Consider the following 6,082-nt stretch of genomic DNA (forward strand, 5'->3'; position numbering starts at 1 on the left):
GAGCAGGTGCAGGAGGGAGAGCCGGAGCAGGTGCAGGAGGGAGAGCCGGAGCAGGTGCAGGAGGAAGAGCCGGAGCAGGTGCAGGAGGGAGAGCCAGAGCAGGTGCAAGCGTGCGAGGCAGGCTTCCCTGAGCCCCACAGCTAGGGACAACCGGCTAACACCCGAGTTCAGAAAACAGCACATTATCGCAAGCACAGGCACAGGGGAGCAACCTCTCCACGCATGGGGCAGGTGTCAGCTGTGCACTTGCACGCTTCCTCATTGAAACCTCTCCCTACCAGGAGTCCATCATTCGGATTTGGAGATGGAGCCTCAAGGGTTGATGTGTGTCCACATTCGTCCAGTTATAACCTGGTGGCTCCTGAGCTCAGCTGTGGTCCCCTGGAGTCCACACTTCTGCCAACTGCCCCAGCACACCTGTGGCCTGAGGAGCTCACATGCCGCAAATGGTCACTGAGCACCAGCCGTGTGTCAGGCCCCAGCCAAAGCCCTGGGAATAAGACAGCGAACAAACCAGCAGAATCCTGTGAGGAGCTCACGCTCTGGTGGGGTGGATGCATGGGTAGAATGTTCAGTACATCAGATGGCACTAAGGGCTGAGTGGACAGTGAAGCCGGGAAGGGAGATGGAAGGTGAGGGGTGAGGGGTGCCATCTTATAGGGTGGCCATGGAAGGCTTCACTAAGGGTGGCGACGTTTGAGAAAGCCCTGAAGAAAGTGCGTGATCCAGACATGGGGTCATCTGAGAGAAGCATGATAGGCAGAGAACACAGCAAGTGCAAGGGTCCTGAGGCAGCTGCAGGCCTGGTCTGACCGAGACACACCCAGGGCCAGGTGGCTGGGGCAGGAAGGAGGGAAAAGGTAACTGAGAGATGCAGGTAGACAAGTGAGGTGACCGAGAGATGAGGGGACCACCTCCCGGCACCTGTTACAGCATCCAGGAGTCCACCATCCCCTGTAAGTCTTGGAGCCTTCACGCCCCCTCCAGAAGTCTCCTGACTCTGAAGAGGTGCCCTTCTGCCGCTCACCTCAGCTCTCACAAGGGACTGAGAGGAAGGCCTGGGCAACCTGTGACATGAGGTGGGAGCTGGGAAGGAGGAAGAGGATAGTGAGCCCTCCTGCAGTCCCTGAAATGGGGGGTTCACATAGTGCCCAATTTGCACAAGCACCTGCGTGTACACACACATACGCACACACACGCGCTTACACACATACACGCTTACACATACACACAGTACATGCACACTTACACACGTACACGCATACATGCTTACACACATACACACATGCTCACACATGCTTACACACATACACACACATACATGCTTACACATACACACATGTACACACACAGACATACACGCACATGCATGCTTACACACATACACAAACACACATGCTTACACACATGCACACACACATATACACTTACATGCATACACACATACACACGCAACGCACACGCTTACACACATACACGCTTACACACACACACACACACACAAAGGCCAGTTTTCAGAGCCTGTCTGAAATTGTCAGTTGTATCTTTTGGGTGCTGACCCTGCAGGGAATGAGGGTGAGTGTGGGTCCCCTGTCCCCTCAGCAGCTGCAGTCCACAGAGCACACAGGACCCTTAGGGAGCAGGGAGAATGTGCATGGGCCCCTCACCCGCAGCTCTGGGTCAGTGCAAGCCCTGGAGGCATCAGCCCAGGAGAGAGCATAGAGCAGTGACCTTCTCCCCTTGGGGTGGAAGGGCTGACCCAGCAGTGGACAGAGAACAGAACTATGAAAGGATGTGGATAAGGGAGGTCTCAACCCGCTGCTTCTAGGTCCAAGCTGCCACCTAACCTGGGGGAGGAAGGCCAGGAACCACACTCAGAGCCACCCACACTTCCCTGGCACAGTGAAAGCGCAGCCCAGATACATGGACTCCGTCTCCTCTCTGAAAACAGAGAGGCAGAGAGAGCAGCTCGGGCTCACACAGCTCAGGCTAGAACCCAGCATTCTACCACCTCAGTCTTAGCCTCACCCATGTCAGAGGTGCAGACTAATGTAACTCACCCAGAAGGCAAGTCACACTCGAGGTCAGGATCCTAAGACCCAGAAGGGTATTGGGAAGTGCTTTTCATCTGCTTAATGTAATGAACAGTCCAGGGAGGTCTAGTGAGCTGAGCGAAGCCCCTCCAACCCAAGCACAAGGGCTCTTTCTGTGTGCCTCCTGTCCTCAAGTAATACGATGCCAGGACAAGAATCCAGTTGCTCTGGAAGCGACTGACTCCTGATTCCCGTGCTTCTCATCTTCACCTAACATCTTGGAAGTTGGCCCCTGGGCATCTGCTGCTCTACTTGGAATCGCTCATGCACACCAAAACACATCCACATTTCTTATCCCTCTGTCCTCACCACAGCCTGGGACAGTGGCGGGTGGGGGTGGAGAAGGTGATCACGTGCACTGAGCCCCTCCCGTGCCAGGCGAGCTGCCAGTGTGCTTTCTGGAGGAGAGTACCATTATGCCCTTGTTTAAAAGACAAGGTCTGGGGTCCTAAAACAACTTGGTATCGTGAGTGTTTCTAAACAAATGAGATCGGAAAGGTGTGAAATAACAGTCCTAAAGCCACAGCAATAGCAAATGGCAGAGCCACAACTAGAATTCAGGTGTTTTCCACAACCTCTGTCCCCCACAGACTCATGGGCAGGCAGACGGTGCCAGCTCCTCTTCTCAGTTCAACCAGGGGCTTTAGGTACCATAATTTTAAGCAGACAAATGGTTTCGTGCTTAAGCACCTCCAGATCCTCTCCACGAGACGCACACATGTACACACATACACACACACATACACACACATGCACATGGGCACAGGCACACTGTCAGGAGACAAATGACATCTCTTCAGTCTAGGAGGGTCGGCCTCTTGGATTTAACCTCGAGTTTCTGCTGAGCTTGGACCCTGTGCGGCCTGAGGGCTCCCAAGTGGTTCCAGAGCAGGGATGCCTGTGGCACCTTGTCCTAAGAAAGCCTGTCTCTGAATAGAAAGTGAGACACCTGCCTCCTGTCTGCAACATCAGGACACAGAGCCCGGTCTCACAGGCAGGCAGCTCGGTGGCCGCATCTGAGTGTGCCTGGGCATTGTATTGTAATATTTCTTCCAAGGGCCTTTTTTCCCTCCTCTTATTCAAGCTAATGGAAGTGGCTCCTCCACCCAAGCCTGCCTCTGATAAGCCTCCGAGCGGGAGAAGCAGCAGAACTGAGCCTCTTATCAGGTGGCTGCAGGGGGACCCAGTGGGCCTGCCCTGGGTGGCTGCTGCTGATAAAGTGGGCCTGGGCCAGCTGCTCACCAGCTGCTCCCTCAGACCCGTCCCCAGGCCCCAACCTCTCAGAAATGGGAGCACCTCTCAGAAATGGGAGCAGTGAGACCCAGAAGACTTCTTTACTTTCTGAGATACCAAAGCAAGGCAGGCTTCTGGTGGCCATAGGCAATAGGACCTGTTTGGAAACTAGAGGGGATACAGGCTTGGCAAGGACATGGGTGAAGAAAGGGGCACTAGAGAGGCCTTTGGGCCCCGAACGTGGTGGTGGGAGCTGGTGCCTCCCACAGGCGTGACAGGATTTTGCGTATGCTCAGAATTCCCTGTGAGGCAGACACTACTGCTCCCATGTGACAGCACGGAGCCTCAGAGAAGATGGAAGCTTTTTTTTTAAGTGTTTTGTTCCTTTAAGGTATAATGTGGTGTGGTCGGGTTGGAAGCCAGGTCTGCTGGTGCCTAAAGCCCAAGCACCTTGCTCTTTCCTGGGAGCTCTGGCTGGAGGGGTTCATCCCTCCAAATCCCACCCCCGCCACACACACACACCCTGTTCGAGACAGCACATTTTACCTTCAGAAGTTAACTTTTCTCCTCAGCTTCTGTTACTGTTAACCCCCTAACACATTTGGTGAGTTCAAACAAAGGCCTGACCCGCAGTGGAGCTGTCATGCAACACTTGGGACATACTTATATTCAGAAAATGTTCATTGTTTATCTGAAAGTCAGATTTCACTGGCTTCTTGTATTATGTCTGGCAGCTGTAATAGAAAAGAACCTGAACATGTGTGTTTCTGAAAGGGTCCCAGATGATTCCAAGGTGCAGCCAGAGCTGAGCGCCCAGGGCGAGTTGCGCCTGCTGAGCATGCCCACCTGCTGCAGCCCTGCCACGCCCCGCCACAAAGCCCAGGGTGGACGGACCCTTCCTCATCAGAAACATCCTCCAAGGGGCTTTCCCTGGTTCCCTTCCCATCCTTTGCATCCATCTCATGGATTCCTCTCACAATGAACAGAAATCTATTTTGTATGTAACTGTGCAATCTGAGACGTATCTTAATTTTTAATTCTTTACTGTAATTGTGGAAGTGATTCAATAACTAGGCATGTAGAAACATAGGATAATAAATGATTATTCATAACTCTCCTACATCTCCCATCACACTGATGTTCCCTTCATTCGCTTCTACTCGCACTCCTGCCTAAACCCCAAATTCTCAGACCGCCAGCCTCTCCTACAGCTCCTGCCTCACATCCAGACCCTTATCCCTGTCCATCATCCACTCCTGTGAGCCTCTCATTGTATCATCCTGATTCTTTCTCAGTAGCTTCTAAGTGCTATTCTAAACAATGGGCTCTCCTTTCCATCCCTGCCCTGCTTCAAAACTCTAGAGAATACCCTTCTCTATGACCTCTTCACCTGTCGTGGCTGTTCGGCACTACCCGAGAAAACCCAGACTTCTTAGCCTGGTCTTTAGGATCCCTCATTGCCCATTCCTCACCCAAGCAGGTGAGTAATAAAATTGTATTAGTGATATTCACCACAGTAGTGATGGTGGAAGAAGTAATAAGACGAGGAAAAGAAAAAGAGAAAAATAAGCTAATGATATGTACTGGGTTTAGCCATTTATATTCTTTCATTTATTCCTTCCTAAAACCACAGCTTTTATACTTCCCAAAACAACTCTGAAATAGTTACATTAAAAGTGTAAAAAAATATATTAATGCATTTTTTTTCATTACGAAATCATCTATACTTGAAAATGATACAATTTTGAAATCTATACAACCTGGCTTCTTGCAGCTGTGCCATGAGCCCTCCATACAACCTGGCTTCTCTAGGAGCCTCTAATCCTGATTAAAGAAACAGATCCACCCCTGTAGCTGCCTCATGTCCTTTTGGGTAACTGCTTTCACTCTGTTAGTTGGTTTGCTTAAGCAAAGGCTTCTTGCCTTTATCAAGGAAATTAGCACACCAGTCTGACAGAAGAGTAGATTGTGTTTGCACTTACCCTTCTTCTCCTAAGATTAAGTGTTAGCTTTCAAACTTGCTTTTGAAGTGCTAAGAACCCTGATGAGAAATGATGAACAAAGCCTCCTGTTTACATTGGAAGCATCAAAACATCAGGACTGGGCCAATTCACACATTCCTGTTGGTCATTAGACATTAACTGATTGTCCAACTTCAACCACATCACCTACAAAATCCTGAAGTGAAACAAAGTCTAAGTTAGTTGACTTTTCTTTGATTAGTCTCCAGCGCGTTTATCACTTTCTATGAAAGAAACATCTAATTTAGATGGCAGTTGATTTGTGTCATGGGATTTCTTCTGACAGGAGGCAGAGTTATGTATGTGTTTATGGCTTCTTTGCTTTTAAAAGATTAATGTTGAGCAAATATAAATCACAAGACCTGGACGGGGGGCTGGGAAGATGGAGCAAGAGCTTGCCAGGGTGATGGATTGAGATGTATTTTAGAGGATTTTCATCTGCTAGAAACACAGTGGGAAGATGGGGCTGAGGGGTGGTGGAGCAGGGACAGTGAAAGGAGATGGCTTTTTCTCCCTAAGCACAGAGAAAAGACAGGATGGGCGCTTGAGCCAGGGCAGGTGGCTTCCTGGCTCTGTTTCAGAAGCAAAATGAAATTGAACTGGTAACTTCCTGAAGCTCCTTTCCTGCCCTGATACCCAGAAGACAGGATTGGAGGACAAAGGAGGGTTCACAGCACAGCTGGAAGCGCTCAGGGTACCCAGCTGCTCCAGGAGAGAAAGTGCTCCCTGCCTGCT

The 6,082-nt window shown here is 50.5% G+C and overlaps 1 protein-coding gene across 1 annotated transcript in view; it reads left to right on the plus strand.

The window, feature by feature from the left end:
* LOC113225121 overlaps positions 1–6,082 on the plus strand; it is a 34,857-nt gene that overhangs the window by 14,625 nt on the left and 14,150 nt on the right. The gene's annotated exons all lie outside the window — the stretch shown is intronic.

The sequence above is a fragment of the Piliocolobus tephrosceles genome, chromosome 11 (assembly GCF_002776525.5).
Source record: "Piliocolobus tephrosceles isolate RC106 chromosome 11, ASM277652v3, whole genome shotgun sequence".
Lineage (NCBI taxonomy): Eukaryota > Metazoa > Chordata > Mammalia > Primates > Cercopithecidae > Piliocolobus > Piliocolobus tephrosceles.